Below are 19,828 nucleotides of genomic sequence, written 5' to 3'. Positions count from 1 at the left end.
GTATGGGCCTGTTTTAATTTTTCTCTTCTTTATAATTTCATTGTAGTGTAGCAGAACCTTCAGAGGATAATTAACACATTTATTTTTGGTAACCTGATTTTAGAGGACTGTAGAAACGATCTGCCTTGTATAGCTACCTACACTGCAGAGTGAGCCAGAAAACCTTTAAAATAAGCAAAAAACCAACTGTACAGTTTAACAGAATACATTGTAATTGAATACCCATCCTTCTCATGTTACTCTGCCTTCATCTTTCTCACATTTGAAGTACTCGCAGTGACAGAGATTTGAGATACAGCATCTGACAGGGGATAATGTCACTGCTTGTGCACTGCAGTTGGCTTTTATGAGAATTGGACAAGAGACTATTAAGCCACTCACTGATTTTGAGTAGATAAATAGTGTCATAGCTATCTCAGTAGATTGAAGAAGTTGTCTGTTTAATTGTTTATGAATGTCAGGGTGCAGTAGGGGCTGGTGAATCTTAAGTGCCAGGGCATCTGGAGCTGAGGGGTGTCCTCAGCCTGTTCCTGTCCCACCTCTCTAGCCAGGAGTGAGGAAGCCCAGGGCACTGGGGCAGCCTCAGCCCCAGACGTGGGGCACCTCCCTGGGAAGAGTTGTGCTGAGGTCTAGCAGGCATGGCTTTGGAGAAGTTGAGACTCTCCCCAGCATCACTGGGCAGGGGCTGATGGCCCCAGGGGGCTGAGGTTGTGTCCTGGGAGCTGGGCAGGGTAGGGATCCTGGATGAAGCTGGTCAGGGCCGATGAGCCCTGTTAATGCCATCAAAACTGCAACATTGAATGGCTTGGCAATACTTGATTCTTCATATTTTTAACTTTCGTGCTGTTGTAGTTCTTAGGATAGACCTTGTTAAAAAGACATGAGAAGAAACAGATTTAGAAATCAATTTCAAAACCATGTGGCAATTTTGGAATATGGAAAACCAGAGCAACTCACTACATTTTTGCAAAAAAACTTTTTTTTTTTTTTTTTTCCCTGGAGGAAAACAACTGTTTTATGAGACTTGCACTCTGATTGCAAGAGAGAATTTGAAAAGTGTGAAGAGTGCCAATGATATTGTTAACTTCTGTCATTTTATAATTCATTCCTGCGAATGGGCGTGACTTCATATGGTATTTTCTAGAGTCCAGGGATGAGTTGCTGCATTAATTGATGTATGGGTGCTAAGAGTTGAAGCCTAGCAGGGGGATGAGAATCCTTGAGTTTTTCACTGCTAAACCGGTGCAACTGTGCTCGAAAATCTCTTTGCTTGAAATTAATAACTACAAATGCAGTGAATTTGTTCCTAGTATCAGTTGACTGCAATTTGAGGTGGTGGGCATTAGTGTTTTAAGGATACCTTTTAAGAGGTATATCTTAATATCTTAAATATCTGAAGGTGTATTTTTTTAAAGAATTTTGGATGATTGAAATAGAAACATTCTCTAAAATAATATCATTTCAATGAAAGTCTGGCAAAAAATAGTTGTGTCAAATGCTTATTCATATATACATTCACATCTCTTCACGGATTTTGAGCCTGATTCCTCAAGCTACCACATCACTCGGAGTTTGCACACATTCTGTCCTCTCTCATTAAAGGGAAATATGCACTGTACAGTTCCTCTTGATTCTTATTTGACTAAGTAGGTTTTGTCTCTGATATAGTAAATTGACTTGACACATCTGTAGACTTATCCAAATAACTCCTCTTTTATTGTAACACTATATTTTACTTACTTTATTCTGTCATTATTTTACTTTAATTCATATTTTTTTCATTACATTGTGTTGATGTTTTCCTCATTGCATTAGTCATGATGATAATGCAAAGGAGTCTTGTTTTCTGGCAGCATAGAACATTTCCTTCCTTTTTTTTGGTGTTTTTTTTTTTTTGTTTTTACTCTTCTCTTTCTCCTTGTAATGATTTCTGGTTTATTTCTATTTTGTTTTGTTATGAATTTTTCAAAATATTGCTGTAAAATGTGTTTGCTATGTGGTAAGCCCATCCAGGAAGACCACAAGAGATATTTCTAGAAATGAACCATGCCCCCACACTGTGCTATATGACACAGGTTGCATTGCAAAGATTGCTGTTTCTTTGAGTTTTTATTGGAAACAAGCTTTGATGGTGTGGTCAGCACATGTACCTTGCTACAGGTGCTGGACATATCCCTTTTTTTTTGGAATGGAGTCCTGAGTGACTTTTCAGAAAAATGACCTTTCCAGACTTCATTTTTTGTTCGGGCTTGAATATTACAGTCCACATCAGTCGGTGTCAACAGATAGAAGAGGACTTCAAGGGGTTCTGCAGTTCCCTCATGAATGCAAGGTCAGTTCTGGCAGAGTCTATCTGACTTGCAGCTAGAATTCCGGCTGCAACACATTTTTGGGACCCCAAAATAAGACAGACAACAATAAACTGGTGTGTGTTCAGTGGAGGGCTAAGAGGGCTAGCTTCGTGTGACTTCACTGTGGCAGCGTGTTTGAGGTGGAAAGGTCTGAATGTTGAGTTTTCTATTGTACAGCACAACTGCACAGCCCCCTGACAGAGCAAAGAGACATTTCCCACGCTGACTACATGAGCCATGAGACTCTGCCCTTACTGCAGCTCTGGGACTCAGGTATGTGAAGCTGCAGGTTAAATTTAGGACAGGACTTGGCTCCGTGAAAGTTACACTGTCCTCCCTACACTGCTGAACGCTCTGAAGGACAATTTCCAATACAGAGCTCTAAGACCTTTAAGGGATTTTTGCATCGATACGATAGCTGGTGTAAAAGGCAGAGGTTAGATGTGCCTTGATGCCACGGGAGATGAAAAGCTCTCTTTCACCTCCGGGTGGCACTGCTTAAAAACACTTCTGTTTTCTTTAAGGCTCTTACTAGAAACTGTCAGTCACGCGTTTTACAGCTACAGTAGTTTGCATCACCATGCACAACAGACAAACTGGTAAGTAAAGAAAGCAGAGCCTTCTTGTGAAAGCTTCTGATCACAAACCACAGATACAGAGCTCCAGGACTTGGTCACTTCATGTCTTTTTTTCCATATAATACAATTTCAGCTTGCTATTTTTCTGAATACCTTTTTTTAGTATTCTGATTGTTTTCCTGTGTGCTACTCAATAAAGATTTTCCTGCAGTTTTTCATGCACTATTCATATGAAACTATGTTTTCGTGGTGATAAACAGTAGAGGGGGAATCAGGTTTGGAAATACCACTTGAATCATTTATGTATTTCAGAGAGATACTGTGATTTATGTTCTTACATGTATCAAATATTCTTTCCTTTCACTAGCAGGAAAAGGTCAGAGATGCCATCTCCAAGCTTCTTTGAAGTCACAATTCGCATCTGAAAATCATTATATTAAAAAGAAGGATTTATTTGGGTTGTGAATCGTCAGTGTCTTGTGTCTAAGATGAGTGGAAATGTAATTATTCTTAATGACGTTAAGACTTTCACTTATGGTCAGATTTTATGGAAAACACCATAGGCTATGGAAGTCCCAAGAGAACTGACACAAGTAATGTTGTTGCCTAGACACAGGCAGTACACACACTCTCTCACAGCTTGCCTTGCATAATCCCATCTCAACAGAGATGGGCAGATACAGAGTTATGGTGTTACCTAGATTTTCCAGTCTTTTACTTAGCTTGGTTAGAGCTTACTATTAAACAAAAAGATAATGTATCTTATGAGCAGAGCCTGGTAGCTATAATCCTACTTTTTATTTTAATGGTAGATCACTGTTAATTTTGGAATTTTTTTTTTTTTTTTAATAGAGTTTTAATTTATTTTCTGATTCTCTGAATTTTTGCTTGTCTTCTGGTGGTGGGAAGAAGTCCTGCAAAGAATGTTGAAAAGAGAAGAAAAAACACCTTAGAATTTGGCCGAGGTATATACTTTGGTATTTTCCTCTTCAAAACCAGTTTCTATTTCAGACAAGAAGTTGTTCATCAACACACTGCAATATGAATATATTATGTCATGTATTTTAGACATTTTATTATGCCTTGATTCACCAGAGTATTCCTACATTTTCATGTTAACTGCAGCAATTTAAATGAAACATACTCTAAACTACAGTGCTTCTCACTAAGGCACCTTATTGGATCTGACATGAAATAAAAAATTACTAATATAAAATAGCTTTTTATTATATAATTTAATAATTTCCATAGATTGTTTGGCCTGGGTGTGGTATTTGGAACTGTTTCTAAACTCTTTTAAAAATATGGTCTTGGATTTCCACAGTTCCTGAACCTTCAGCAAGTCACATATTCTTGAAAGAGCAAACCCCTTTGCCTGGTATCTAACTTAAGCAAATAAATTGGTACCATTGTGGTCAGGGGAATATGATCTTTCTCTGTCACTATGTCCTCAAATACTTTGCCTCTCTAGTGCACCAATCTCTGCCTTTTTCCACATTTAATACATCTAATTTCTCAATAAAATGCTGTAAAGGTTCATTGATGTTTATACAATGTTTTGCATGCTATCTCTGCTCAAGTAGTTGATCTGTATCGTGAATAAGTAATGTCAGATTCTAAGAGATGTCAAACTCTTTATGATGCCCATAAGCTGCTAAGTGAGTATTGGAGGTGTAGAATAAGATCTTAAATAAACAATGTTCTTAAAAGCTTAAATCAAATATTTCTCTACAGTGTTGAACTGCATTGTGAAAGACAATGTTTGTACAAGGGAAAGTTTGTAGCCCAGAAGACACGTTACAGAATAGCAGGCATTTACACACCACTCAAAGGTTAACAACTGAAACTATGATAACGGAGCAATCAGCCTCTTGCTTAAGTGTTTGATAATGTGTTTTTGATGTTGCTATAGGCACTATAGAAAATGATACTAAACCAACATCAACATTTGCTTTCAGCTAGGACGACAGTGTCTGGAACAGTTTGTATCTGGCATATGTGTGAGAGGCAAGAAGCAGTACCCATCCCTTAAATACCATCTATGGAACATTGATTCCTCTCTCACATATTATAGCACTTTCAAGACCTTAGTGGCTATTGAGTTGCTTTCCAGAGGGTCAGGTAATACCTCTTTCACTTTTGTTCCTGATGATTCTTTCTAAAGAGTAATAATATATCAGGATTAATTTATATTCCGATTGCACTGTAGCACATTGTATTTGTGGGATTTTTTGGGTGGAGAGCTTGGGTCAAAAATATTTGTTTGTAGCATTTTGATAAATATCAAGTTTTTTAATGCAGTCATTGTTCTACCTGGCATTTTCTCTATCAGCTGTAGGAAGGATGTGCACCAATATTTTTAAATTTGGCCAGGAAAGTTAATAACTTTACCTCATATCTGTTTTTCTTAATAATTAATTCAATTTCCACAGGATCAGAGGCCTTGCAACTTTCTTTGCCTTAAGTCACAGACTTGGTTTTTTTTTGTTTGTTTTTTTTGTTAGTTAGTTTGTTTTTTTTTAAAGAGACTTTTTCTTTAAATGCTTAACCTTAAGTGCATATATTTGAAAAATGTTGTACTATTTATTATGAACACACATTCAAAATAGATCAGATTAAGAGATATCACTTAAAAAAGTTACAGGGCATGCTTGGATGTAGCACATTCTCTTAGAGCATAAAATTGAGGAAAATATATAAATGAGGAAGAACAGTTTCACATAATATTTTCCTTTGTGACTATCAACTGCAGTCCTGCCTATTCTTCCTTTGCATTTTTAATAAAGATAAAATACTTTGCCCCAGTGAAAACTATTTTTTCAGAGTTATTACTGATTTCACCATTTGTGCAGCTCAAATGGAACTGAAAGAGTTAAATTTGCAGAAAATTAGATATAAATTTTTTTAAAAATTCTGGAAACCCCATTGGGGTCTAGACAAGCCAAAATAATTTATTGGCTTGTGTGGCCTATCTTATAATTTTTCTTTCATGTTTTATTGAGTTAATGAAAAGGATAGTTGCTTATACCAACGGTGCCAGGTGTGAGCTTGAGAAGAGCAGTTGTCTATTTTGTTCTCTTTTTTCCTGCTTCACAGTGCTATTGGCACTTGGCTGAATGTGGGATATACATGACCAAGCAGAGATAGCCATCAGTCAGTGCTGTTATATATATATATGTATATAATATATGTATATATGCTGTGTGTGTGTATATACACAAAATTCAGGTTAATAAATTTTTCCAGCCTGGCAAAATATGTTAAGCGTATTCTGTCCAAAATCCATGAGAATGGCACTAGGGTATTATTGAGTGGCCAGGTACATCTTGAAAAACAGACACCAAAGCCTCTTATTTCTTTACAGTAAGAAAAAAGCTGGCTAGAAGATTTGCAGCAAAATGCTCCATCTCTGTGTGTTCTAAGCTCTAATTCTGGGAAATTGCACCTGTGGATATACACCTCCTCTAGGAATAGGAGTGACAAAACACACAAGCTGTGGTTCTCTGTGGTTAGTGGACAAAAATCATTGAAGATCTTGAGATGCCAGAAGCTTTAGAAACTTCTCAATTCAGGCACTATGATTAGTGTGCTGTATTATCTGGCCTTTTCCACTGATTTCCAGTGGCCTGCTTGAGGTGTTCTGTACTGGGGAGCTGACATCATAAACAGTATGAAGAGTAACATGCACCTGCAGGTGTATGTATTTGTGTAGAGCAAAGCCTACATGCTACTAATGAAATCAGGGTCATTCTGTGCTAGGCACTTTACAACAACTTGTTAAACATGGTTACTGTCTCAGTATCCACAGTGTATGGACAGGCAAAGTGTGATGAAGGGATAGAAGCTTTTTATCTGCCCTACCCTCTGTATCCTGTTTTTCAGTCTAAGCAACATGGTGATATTAAAGCATAGAGAACCATAAGGATTAAGGCCACAAAGGGGACTAGATGATCACCTAAATGGGTAGGTAGAAACTCTTCAGGCAGCTTCTCTGTTTTTGTTTTGCAGTGCATGAAGTCAGTTTACCTTAAATCAATAACTTACAAAATTTATGGCTAATACATACAGTGGTTTAGTAAGATGAAAAATACGTTGGAGTTGCTGTTGTGTAAAGAAATCAATGTTGTTGATTTTAATATGGCTAAATTTTTGCAATAAGTTGTTGTACACAAGCTTACAAAGTGCTGTGCTGGGAAAACTGCCTTTCCTTACATCTTTGAGAAGAGGAGGCTGAGGGGAGATCTCATTGCTCTCTACAGCTTCTGAAAGGAGGTTGTAGGGAGGGAGATGTTGGCCTCTTCTCCCAAGAGGATAACAATGGGACTAGAGGAAATAGCCTGAAGTTGTGCCAGGGTGGTTTATAGTAGATATTAGGAAGAATTTCTTTACTGAAAGAGTGATCAGGCACTGGAACAGGCTGCCCAGGGAGGTGGTGGAGCCACCATCCCTGGAGGTATTCAAGAAACATGTATATGTGGTACTTCAGGACATGCGGTAGTAGGCATGGTGGGTTTTTTGTGGGTTGTGTGTTCTTGGCTTTGTGGGCTGTGTGGTTGTGGTTTTTGTTGTTGGTGGTGGTTGTTTGAGTGAGTTGTATGGATGGTGGGACTAGGTAATCTTAGATGTCTTTTCCAACCATGTTTTGGACTTGTGTTCCAATCATTCTTAGGCAGAGATGCTTGTGTTTTGTTATCCCAGTTGCCAGAGAACAAATATGAAAAAGCATGTTTGAATAACATGGTCACTCTACTGTCTTTTGAAACCAGTAAATTAAAATGAAAACCAATCTTAAATTTTTATATTGATTTTGAGTGACAGAGACCTGACTTGAGGTTTGTTTGAGAGTCAAAGTCAGAAGTCTGTTTTAGAAAATAAGAAATTGTTTGTGCCAAGTAGGACAATATCCAACAAGAAAAGCCATGAGTCACTCCAGATTAGACAGTAGCAGATATATTTTATCAGGACATGTGATGGTTTATACCTACCCTAGTGCAGAAGTGAACTCAACAGTACATCCTTTTTGATTTTGCTCTTGCTATGCTATGCAGACAGAGATCTGGAGTTTGAAATACCTCTAAATGCTGAGTATGTAAACATAGCAAGTTTATGTTTGCCTTTTAAGACAAACCCAGTAAATAATTCCAGAGATGCCAAATGCTCCCCTGAGGTCCCTAGTTACCTAACTTAGACTGCAGATACAGTGGCTAGGTGTATTTAACTCTTACTGATACACTTAAGAGGAAATTATGTTCTGTTGATTGTGTCTTGGGACAATGGCTAATACTAAGGGAAAAGATATAGCTATATCCACAAAAAACACACAAGTTTTGTTATTCCCTATGATGTAACCAATTTTATTCACACATCAAAAAGCAAGTGGCTTTTTTGTACAGCTTTAACCTTTTCAAAATGTCTTGAGCTCTTCCTTGTTGAAGTGAATATTCCAAGCATTATTTGTGCCATGACAATACATGCTCTCTGTTTCTTTGTATGTATTCTACTGCCTTGGTTATCACTTTTGTCAGCAGAATATGCAAAATAAATAGTATCCTTAGAAACTGTAAACTAAACATGGGAACACAATTGGTGCTATATAGCTTGTGATTGCATTTTGTGATCTGAAATGTGATAAAGATCACGGGGGAATGACTTGTCAAGTCATAGCTGTACAATATTAAATGATGCAAATAGCCACCCATTAGATTTCACATGAATGATGAAATAGCACAGAAAAGCTATTTGTTGTTGTGCAAGAAACCAATTATGTTGTAACAATAGAACTATGACTAAAAATAGATCATATAAGAATCGTAACATTGGGCTCTGTTTTCTTTTTTTTTTTTTTTTTTTTTTTTTTTGGTAATAAAATACTTAAAATGAGTAAATAGTTGTAGAATTTCACTCTCTCTCTATCTAACATGCACATTTTGTGTGGACAGTTCAAACAGATCACTCAAAGCAAAATAGGCAAAACTTGAGGACAGAAGGAAGAAGTACATTCTGATGGTTTCAAAGCAGTTGGTAAAACAGAACAAATTTCCCAAGAAACTGAAGGTGTGCACTGTAGATTTATTGTAGACACTTAAATGAGATTATAGTGTTAAAAAATTTATCCTCATAACTCCCTTCTCCGTGTCTGTTCTGCTCTGTCAAATTATGCTGAACATAACCCTCCAGATTTTATGGAAGTGATAAATATAGTGACATATGTCAGGAATTCTTTTTTAGTCCATTTGTGTACATTTGTCACAGTATTGGAGAGTAATGTGTGGCCGGTGCAATTCTTCAATCTAACTTCAGCTGTGTTGTGCTGGTTCAGTAGAGGGAAAGGGATGAGCAGAAGGAATAAGAGAGAAAAGTAAAATCAAATAAAATTGAGTCAATCATAAATGACATTGAGAATTAATTGCTATTTCCCATAACTAAGACAAGGTAGTTTTCAGGCAGTTAATTTGAAAGGAAAGCATTGCTTTTTCCCCAAAAACTTGAAATAAGGAAAAGCTAAGGGAGAATATATTGAGCAGCAGACATTGAACTTCATGGTTTGTGAGCAAGTTCAGACTCAGGATGCAACTCAGTCCTGGAATCTGGCAAGTTTGATAGGCCAGAGGAACTATCTGTAGATGCTATGTTTATGGCATGTTTATGGTTCTTAAGTTAAAAGGTTTTTTTCTTCACAAAGATGAAAACCATCCTGGTATAGGAGGATAGCAGCACATAAAATGGGCATTGTAGCTGTGAAGATCCAACTCAGACATGGTAGTTTATCATGCTGACTTAAAGCAATCTCTTTCCTCCACCATTCAGTTTTGCTGCTGACAGATGACCCAATAGGATTATTTTATTCTATCCACACACAACAACTCTGCTGCTGAAGGATTTCTGAAGTCAAGGTAGAGCTGTCTAAGAGATACCTTTTATGACAAATTGTTGCGGTGAGCTCTTTGAAACATAGCACATTAACAGCAGCCTTTCAGAATAACACTCCATGAAAGCAGCTTCACCAAAGCACTCTGTGCTGCGTTTCCTATCATCATTCCTCATGGGGATACGTTTCTTTAGTAGATTGTAGGTACTTTGGTGCTGGGCCGTATCTTTTTAAATACCACAAAGATGTAATTAGTATCTTCTGTGTTTCAATACAACATAGTTATGAGGAGTATAGAAATTAAATTGAAACAATCTAACTGAAAAGACCAAAGACAACGCAGCAACATAAGAAAATATTTTCCTCCCACCATGTCTTTGCCTACCACCTGCAGCTGAAAACAAAAGTTTGTGGTATAGATTTTTTCCCAGTGATTTACATTTGCCAAGCAGTAAAAATGAGGTACTTTTTCTAGCTGTTTGAATATGCAGACCCACTCATCTTAAAAAGCTTTCAGCTTTGGGATTGTCTTTTTGTTCCTTTGACAGCTGTCTCTTACAAAGCAATATTCTGCCCAATGCCAGGATGCTTTGGTTGCATTCTAAATGAGGATCTACTGCATGTATTTTGTTACCCTCAGCAGTCAGCAAATGTCCTATTGGTACATAGACATCTAGGTCCCCAAATTCATAGAGTACATTTTGACAAATTCAGATAAAAACTTGTGGTTTTTTTCTAGTTGAAGGCCAGTATGATATGCTCAACATTGTATTTGCGCTTTATTCTAAACTATAGTTTGACCTCAGGTATCTGCAGGAAAAGTGCTGAGAGCTTTAATTAAACAATATACTTCACTGTTCTAATTGACTACCTAAATTTATTTTAAATCTCAAAATTTAGAGGAAGAAAATGTTGAAGCAAGAACTAAGAGCTAAAAAAAGTTAATCTTACAAGGCTTTAGAATGGAAATGTATTTTCTCATTCTGATCAGCTTAAGTTGAAATTATTTTCTAAAGAATAGTTGTCACAGTTTGACTCAGGTCCGACAACAATGCTCTCGATCCCCTCCCACCCAGGTAGGGAAGGAGAGAGAGAAAAAGAGAGAGACTTGGCTGGATTGAAAACTAAACTACACAGCTTTAATTAAACACTAATGAATGATATAAGAAAATATATACAATTATACACAAATATGTTCAGGGAATGTGCAAAAGCCTCTCACCTCCCCCCACTCCCAGCAACTCCCACAGCATCCCCTGAGCTGGAACAGTCCCGAGGAATCCCAGAGCTGGTGCTGGAGAAAGCGCAGAGTGATGAGGGTCAGGAGAGCTCCAGCCTAAGGGTTGACGGTGATGGATGAACAGAGTCCATCCTGGATGCCGGCCATGGATGGAAGAGAAGGGAAGAAGAAGAAGGAAGGAAGTTGTCTTCTGTGATCTCTGACCTTCCTCTGAGCTTACGTAGATATATGGAATGGAATATCTCTGGCCAGTTTTGCTGTCTGTCTAACTCAGCCTCCTACGGGGGGGTCACAGGTCTCCCTGTAGTGCCTGAGCCAGCAGAGTGAAGGTGCGGCCTTGAAGCCTCAGTAGTTAGAAAAACATTCCTCTGTCTTATCAGCTGTAGCTAGAGCACACTGTTGCTAGTTAAAAGAAAGCTTGCTGAAGGAAAAAAAAAAATCATCAAAAGGAAAATTAGCTTCATCCTGGCTCAAACCAGGACAATAGTTTTATCAGTCTCTCAGAATCCCCCAAACAGGGGGTTCTGTGCTGCATGACAAACTTTCAGATAGAAACATTTTATATTTTTTGCATTGTTTAAGATACTGGACTTCACCACTCCATGTACTACTCAGTAAACAGACTACACTGTTTACTAACAGTGTTATTTTCTCTCACATAACAACTTTGCTTGTCCAGTTTAAGAAACTTATATATATATAGTTAGATCAGAAAACTTGATATTTCTCCTTAGTTTTGTTATTTGCTGGGTGTCATTTGCTCTGGTTCTTCACTAATAACATAAACTTTATTTTGAATTTTGAAAATGTTTATGCATTTGCTTGTTGGCATTTTAATGGAAATATTTAAGAAAGAAACATAATTTTTATTTTGAATTTTGAAAACGTTTATGCATTTGCTTGTTGGCATTTTAATGGAAATATTTAAGAAAGAAACGGTGTAGAACTTAATTTGGTTGTTAAAGTTGTTAAATTAAAAAAAATATTACTTTTCAATTTTTTTCTGCGGTTAGAAATCGTGCAAATATTACTATGGATAGAAATAGAAGGTATTAGAAGGTATATAGAAGGTTACGCTCTTCAGGGAGCCTGAAGAGAGTAACAGCTAGGACAGTTTGGGCAAGGGAGAAAGAATCTTGTAAGGCCACAGCTGAGAGCTGCTACATTAGGCAGCTTGTGCTAAAGAAAGAATTTCTTTATTGGAAGAGTGGTTGGACACTGGAACAGGCTGCCCAGGGAGATGGTGGAGTCACCATCCCTGTATGTGTTTAAAAGAAATATAGATGTAGTGCTTAGTGACATGATTTAAGCACTGAGTGGGTAAATGAGGTTATGGTAGGGGGATTCAGGTTATGGTTGGACTTGATGATCTTCAAGGTCCCTTCCAACCAGAATGATTCTATGATTCTATTCTATGATTCTAAGGTTGATAATAGTAGCTGAAGGTGTTCCACATGCACATGACCTGCCTGCCTAAACTTTCAGCTCTGATCTTGTTATTTGCTTAGGCATTTGCAGCCTTTTAATTTTGACTTCAGGCAGGCCAGCTTACAAACATAAAGCTACCATGTATTTAAGTACTTTATTTCACTGGGTCTTTCTGACAGAGAAATCTATGGTATATAATAATAGATGTTAAAATATTGAGGTGGTAAGAGCTCTTATATCAACACTGGGTGTAGTTCAACCTGTTTGGGTCATGTACAGCTGAACATTTATTATCATGTTGGCCTGGAAGACTGAGTAGGATTAGTTCATGGGTAAAAGCCCAGGCAACTGAAGCTGAAGTAGAGCAAGATAGATGTGACACTGGTGAACAGGAGGTACTGAAAAGCTCTTGCCCATGAAGTAGTCTTATTAGGGTAGACACATGCATAGCCTAAAATTTCACTTTGTAGTTGAAGACTTCTATATTCCTTGATGATTCTGGACTTCTGTCTTGATAGACTGTGAACTAAATATTGGTCTGACTGTAGGCATGTGATAAGCCTAGTCATCATTGCTTAGTAAAATGGCATGGAGACCTCTTGAGCTGCACCATGTATTGTGAACAGGCTGGCTTGCCTTCTGCTGGCTTCCCACAGAATTTTAAATCAGGCTATCTAAAAGCCACTTGACAACCTGAAGTTAGACCATCTTAAATATAGATTAAAGCAATGACATCCTTCATCTGGAAAAAGGAACTCTCTAAAAAAGGTTGGAATTGTGCTGGAAATGCTATTATTTTAGACTTAACTCAAATATGTGAATAGAGCAACTGCCATTTTTCTCACTTTCTGTCTCCTGAGAACAATGTTTCAGTAGAAAAGGCACAGTTTTTAATGAGAAGAAATGTGTTTTTCCAATCAAGAGTTTACTAAAAATTTGCAGTGTTCTATATAAAATAGGCCTATTTTAAAGCTTGCCATAAAGCAAGGGCCTGTATCATGCATACTTCTGACTTTGTCAAGAGAAAAACTACATGTGACACAGGAAAATCGAACTATTAATTGCAATAATAGGTAGCATATGTATAGTTTCCTACCCTTGATTTAACAGACAAATATTCACATAACAATTACATTTTGGACTTAGAGAATTAAGGGATTTTGATCTGTCCTGTCTATCTTACTCAGATACAGTAATTCCAGCTTTTGTATTAGCTGGATTAAAAGTGAATGTAAACATTCATCTGTATAATCTTTTTTTACACCTAAAATGACTATTAATGTTGCACTTTGTAAAAATCCCAGAGCATTGGATTTACTTGGTTACATCCTTCCCTTAATGAATAAGAAATTCAATGCATATTTTCAGCTTCACTTTTAGGTAAACATAAGGTTTTGCTTGTAGTAAATCTTATCTGCTAACAGGCAAAATTTAGACAAGCCAAAATATATTTTGTGGTTTAGATAGTGACATTGAACTGTTGGTCTCTCTACCCTAGCAAAATTTAAAGAAATAAGACTGAGATGATTTTGTAACAAGCAACAGTGCCCACTAAGCCAGGTGGCTTGTGTTGAGATAAATTAGTCATCAGGTTTTTTTAGAGAAGCGTGACACATAGCAGCTTAGATGATGCATATTCTTTCCTTTCCAATTAGTCTTTCCAAAACTAACAGAACAAGGATTTAAATGTTCATTAGCCTTATTGTGCAAACTGCTCAGGCATCAGCTTTTAAAGGCTGGCACTGCAGTCTTTCAATAAGAAATGAGGATCAAATTGTTGTGAGAGTTGCCTGCATACTGTTTAATAATGGCATCAAAATAACAAGAGCAGAGGAAAAATAATTAACTAATTTCTTTGGATTCAGACACAGCTTTTGTGGTCTCAGGTTCACTACCATTCTCAAACTGGGCTCTGTGCTCCTTAATTTCCAACAGTTGTTGTACAATCTTTTATCTCATGAAAAAGCCTATCCTTTTCTTCCTTTTGCAGGGTTAGAGATTGTGAGTGACTATGTGTTAGATACCTAATGCTCTTAATTTATGATTTTGTCTGCTAAAGCCCCTAGACAATAAAAATAAAACAAATGCTGCCACAATTTGTTTCTTAGTTTGCTTGCTGTGTCATTATGGATGACAATTCTAGAAATAATTATTTGGACTTTTGGAAGTGGAAAAAACATGTTTCTTCCTCTTATATTATAAAATCTGTTTTAAAAATTGTTGCATTCAAATCCTCTGTCCAGTGTCAGCCTGTAGAAAGCTGTTGTCAATAGGTAACTCTTGTGGCAATGGAGATGAAGAATTTCTCCTCCTCAGGCTGCTATGGCAGCTCTTGGTCTTTGGCTGTTTCTGTGGCCCTGACACCTTGACTCTCATCTGATACATTTGCAGCAGAAAAGGACATGTGAGAATGTGATTGTCCCATTAGACTGTTACCTGGATGCAGATGAACAAGTGGATGCCTTAAAGTAGGGCTTTTGGCTATGCTGGTGTGATCATTTTTTTTTTTCCCTACCAGGAACTTTTTTTGCAATAAATTTGTACCAGTTGACTTGCCAAGTACTTTTCTGTAGCCTAGGGGGTAAAGCCCCTGGGAACAAGATTTTCTCTGTTGTAGTAGATATTTTGTATGTGAAATATATATTTCCAAGGTAGAAGGGAAAAAGAAAAAGAAAAAAACAATGCCCAGTACAAGACAGACATGGATGTCCTGGAGTGAGTCTAGCAGGGGGTCACTAAGATGATTAAGGGATTGGGGCATCTGAGATGCAAAAAAAGGCTGAGAGGGCTGAGGTTGTTTAGCCTTGAGAAGAGAAAAGTCAGGGGGATGTTGTCAGCATTTATAAATAGCTAATGGGAGAGAAGAAAACATAAGCAGCCTCTTCCCAGTGGTATCTAATGAAACAAGAGGCAATGGCTGCAAATTGAAATACAGGAAATCCCACTGGAACATAAGAAAAAAACATTTTTTACTGTGAGGGTGGTGAAGCACTGGCACAGATTGCTCAGAGATTGTGGTGTCTCATCCTTGGAAATATTCAAAAGTCATCTGGACATGGTTCCAGGCAACTTGCTGTGGCTGACCCTGCTCTGAGCAGTGGGTTGGAACAGGCAATCTCCAGAGGCACTTTCCAACATCAGCTCCTCTGTGATTCTAAACCAAACCCCTTACAAATTATGTCTTAACAGTCTGTTCGTAATCATTTGAAGGGATGCTATTAATCTGTATGTTCATATGTCTCAAAAGGCACTTGTAACACATAAATTGTTTGATGGACAGTCTATTTATTATAAATACTAAAGGACTAAGTGGCACTTGCTTTATTTTAAAAGAGGTCAATATTCTTCTATATGGATAAATCAGTGCATTTGAATGTCTCCTCTAACCTAATTTTTCATCTTTTTGTGAGTAATGGAAGTCTATAACTGCCTTGTGTGCAAGAATTTGCACAGCATTCATCATAATTGAGAAAGGTGTCTGCACCGGGACCTTGGGGCCAGAGAACTGGAGTGTTTCCAGAAGTGAGTGGGACTTGTGTTTGTGTTAGGATGTTGACATGTAGAATCATAAATATATTTGCAGTTTTACAATATGAATGTCTAAAGTCATGATCTAAAGCTTAACTATCAAATTGATCTGAACACATGCAAGAAGTTTATTTTTCTTGGTTCTTTGCCTGGCTCAAGGAACACTGCACTCATTCATGTGAGTTGAATAAACAGCTGCTTGCATTTAAATGTAGTTAAAGAATAATGCTACCAATCACTTCTGAAAAGTGAGCCGCAGTTCTAGGATTGTATCACACGAGTATTAATTCTCTTGAAGCTAACATTCCTTTACAGATTGAGTCAGAGTGAAAACCATATGAAAAATGTTGAAGTCTGTGAGTACATGGGGAAGTGATTTATCTCAGCAGGGAGGGAGCTAATCTTCTTCTAGTTTTTGTCTGGAAATATATGGGTTCATTTTATAGATAAGGCTCTGGCATCAAAAGCAAAATGAACCGAGGCTCTGCTAAAGGCTTATGGGTGGGGACAATATTAGTCAGTACTAACACAGGAGCAAATTTTGTCATCAGTTATAAATATCTCACTTGATGAAATTAAGTGATATGAATAATGTCATATGACATTTCAAAAGTACCTCTTCACAGCTCTTCTGTTAGTCAGATATTAAAAAATGAGCAAATACAAAATCACAAATGACTATGAAATAAGACTTACCAGATTAATATATTTTGAGGTGTGTCTTTACCAGAGGTGGGGGCTGGAATATAAAAGATGCCTTGAATATTTTGAAATATAATATGTCCCAGAAATATCACACATTTTATGCTTTAACAAGTCAGTCTCATTCACAGATGTTAATGGAGACTCTTGGAAGCACTAGGTCAAATTTACATTTTAATATATATAATAATAATATATAATATATATTTATGATTCTCTGTAATTTAGTTTACTCAAATATTTAATTTTTATGAAGAATATTGGAGGCAAAATTAATTAACTTCTTTTCTTTATACAGATTTCATGTCAGCATTTCTTTTTGCTGAGATTAATTAATTTTAGCTTTGCCTCTGTAGGAGGGACAGGGTTGCTCCCTCATGTTGCAGATCTCTTAGTTGTCCTTTCTGTACCTATGAGGCAGCGCTTTTTTTTTTCTATATATATAACCCGTTCTTTTGTTAATAAGTAGTTATGCTATAGGAATTTCTAATTTAGGATACTAATAATGAGACAAAATCCCAGGAAATACAAAGCTACTACTTCATCATAAACTTTGGTACAAAGATGATTAGTCTTTAGAAAAATGAAAAGAGAAAGAAAAAGGAAAAGGAAAAGAAAAAGAAAAAAAAGAAAAGAAAAATAAAAAGAAGAAAAATAAAAATGAAAAGGAAAAGGAAAAGGAAAAGAAAAGCTCTTATTGGTTTGTAACATTGTATTTAAATAATTTAATATGTTATTTTGATGGCAATTGTTTCTTACTTTACCATTTTCAGCATGTTAAGACAAAAGTGACTTCAAACCAAAGAACTGAAATTTCATTTAGAAAATATCAGAATAAGATCTTCATCAGATTTTTTTATTTATTTTTTTTTTTAGCATTTCAAGTCCTGAGGCATTCCTCTATCTGAATGGTTTCGCTTTAGACCACTTTGAGTTCCAATTATGTGGCCTAAGGTTATAAACCCTTGGTCACACTGTTAGCTCCATTTACTTGAATGGGATTACTCAGCCAAAGGACACAGTTTGTCAGTTTGTGTAACAGTTCTCTGAAACCCACCAGTATCAAGGGAAATATTGCTATGACTAAAGACTTACTATGATAAGAGTGAGGATTTTAACTCTGAATCCTTTGAAGATAACTAAGGCAAAGAGTGTTTTCAGCATCATTTATCTCTTATCTACATCTGCTGCTACCAGGCATTGTGTTTAAAAAAGGAATATTTATGAGGCAGTAATTCTCATGGAACACCTTGATTTTCAGCTAGATGAATTGCACAAGAGAAGAGCTGAATTCAGGGATTTGTGTTTCTCCTGGGAAGCTGCAGTGGGTTAGACTCAGCTAAGGGCCTAACGCACCCAGCCTCTTGCCTACTCCTCTCCTTAGTGGGGGCAGAGGGAGAAAATAGGATGAGAAAGCTCGTGGATTGAGACAAAGTCACAGAAATCTCATACCAGTTGCTGTTGCCTACAAAATGGCCCTGACTTGGGAAAAATGAATTTAATTCATTGCCAATGAAAATAGATTCAGATACCAAGAAACAAAGGCAAACAGTAAAATAGCCCCTTTCTGCTCCCTCTTCCAGGCTCATCTTCATTCCATTCAGGACTCCTCCACCCACCCCCCAAGCAGTGCAGCGAGGGATTGGAAGGGTACAGTCAGTCCATAACCAATCCTCTCAGTCTCTTCTTCCATCTGCTAGTTTTACTCTACTCCAGGGTGGGTCTTTCCATGACCTACAGTACTACAGGGAAAAAAAATTACTTCTCTGGTATCAGGTCTCCTCAGGTCACAGTTCAGATCTCTGCTTCAGTGTGGGCTTCTCCAGGTGCAGCACAAGAGTCTCTGCTCCAACACCTGGAGCACCTCCTCCCCTCCTTCTTCTTCTCTCACTTTTGTGCTGATTCTCACTCCCTCTGTCTTTTTTTCTTTTCTTTCCCCCCCTCCCCCCCCTCACTTCCTTCCCTGCCTAGCCAGCATCTTTGCCTTTTCTTCAATATGTTGCCACAGATGTGCCACACATGGCTGATGGTCTGTGCTGTGTCTTGTGGTGGATCTGTTGGAGCTGGCTGGAGTCAGCTGTGTCCTGCCTGCGATGGCCTCAGCCTCCCCCCATTTCTCCCTCTATCCACCCTGCAACAAAAACCGTGACATGGATACCCAATGCACGAGCTTGTCTCTCTGCAACCCTGGAAAAGGTGCTTTGAAAAATAAATCAGGGAATATAATTTTGTTATATGCCATAAATTGCTGAAATGATAGTCTGCTTTATGGCATCTTCATTTCCTTCACGTAAGCTTTGTAGTGTTGCAGTACTATGGTGATCAAAGGGCTGGAGCATCCCTGCTATGAAGATAGGCTGAGAGAGTATGGGCTGTTCAGCCTGGAGAAGAGAAGGCTCTGGGGAGACCTTACAGCAGCCTTCCAGTACCTGGAGAGGCTTACAGGAAAGATGGGGAGGGATTTTTTACGAGAGAGGGCAATGGTAGGACAAAGGGTAATGGTTTTAAACTGAAAGAGGGGAGATTTAGGTTAGATATTGGAAGAAATTTTTCACCATGAGAGTAGTAAGTAGTAAGGTGCTGGAACAGGTTGCCTCTGGAGGCTGTGGAAGCCTCCTCCCTGGAGGTGTTTAAAGCCACGTTGAATGAGGCTTGTGCGGCCTGGTCTAGTGTGGGGTGTCCCTGCTCACAGCAGGGAGGTTGGAACCTGATGATCTTTAAGGTTCCTTCCAACCTTAACCATTCTATGATTCTATCATTATCTAAATTTAGTTATTGCCAAGATATTCAGCACCAACAAATATACAGATTCAGGAATCATAGATTCTATGTTTCTATGAATATACTTTCCCTTGTACATTTTTATGCCAGGATATGTGTGTGTATTTGTCTGCACATCTGCGTGTGTGTGCACATGTGCAGGAGGCTTGAGTGCAGCTCTGGATTAGCACATTACTTTGCCAGGATGGTAGAAATGGTTCTCACAAATAAAAACCAGCCAATTTTGAATCAGTTCCTTTTATAGAGTACATACATGTTGCTATTAATTAATACTCTCTCGATTTACCTTCTTGACTCTGCAGCTATTCTAAGTTACATCTTGATAGGGAGTGCTTTTTTTTCAGTTGCAAAC

Source organism: Chaetura pelagica, unplaced genomic scaffold, assembly GCF_000747805.2.
Source record: "Chaetura pelagica isolate M959 unplaced genomic scaffold, ChaPel_1.0 scaffold109, whole genome shotgun sequence".
Classification (NCBI taxonomy): Eukaryota; Metazoa; Chordata; class Aves; order Apodiformes; family Apodidae; genus Chaetura; species Chaetura pelagica.
Note: the sequence above shows the minus strand (reverse complement) of the source record.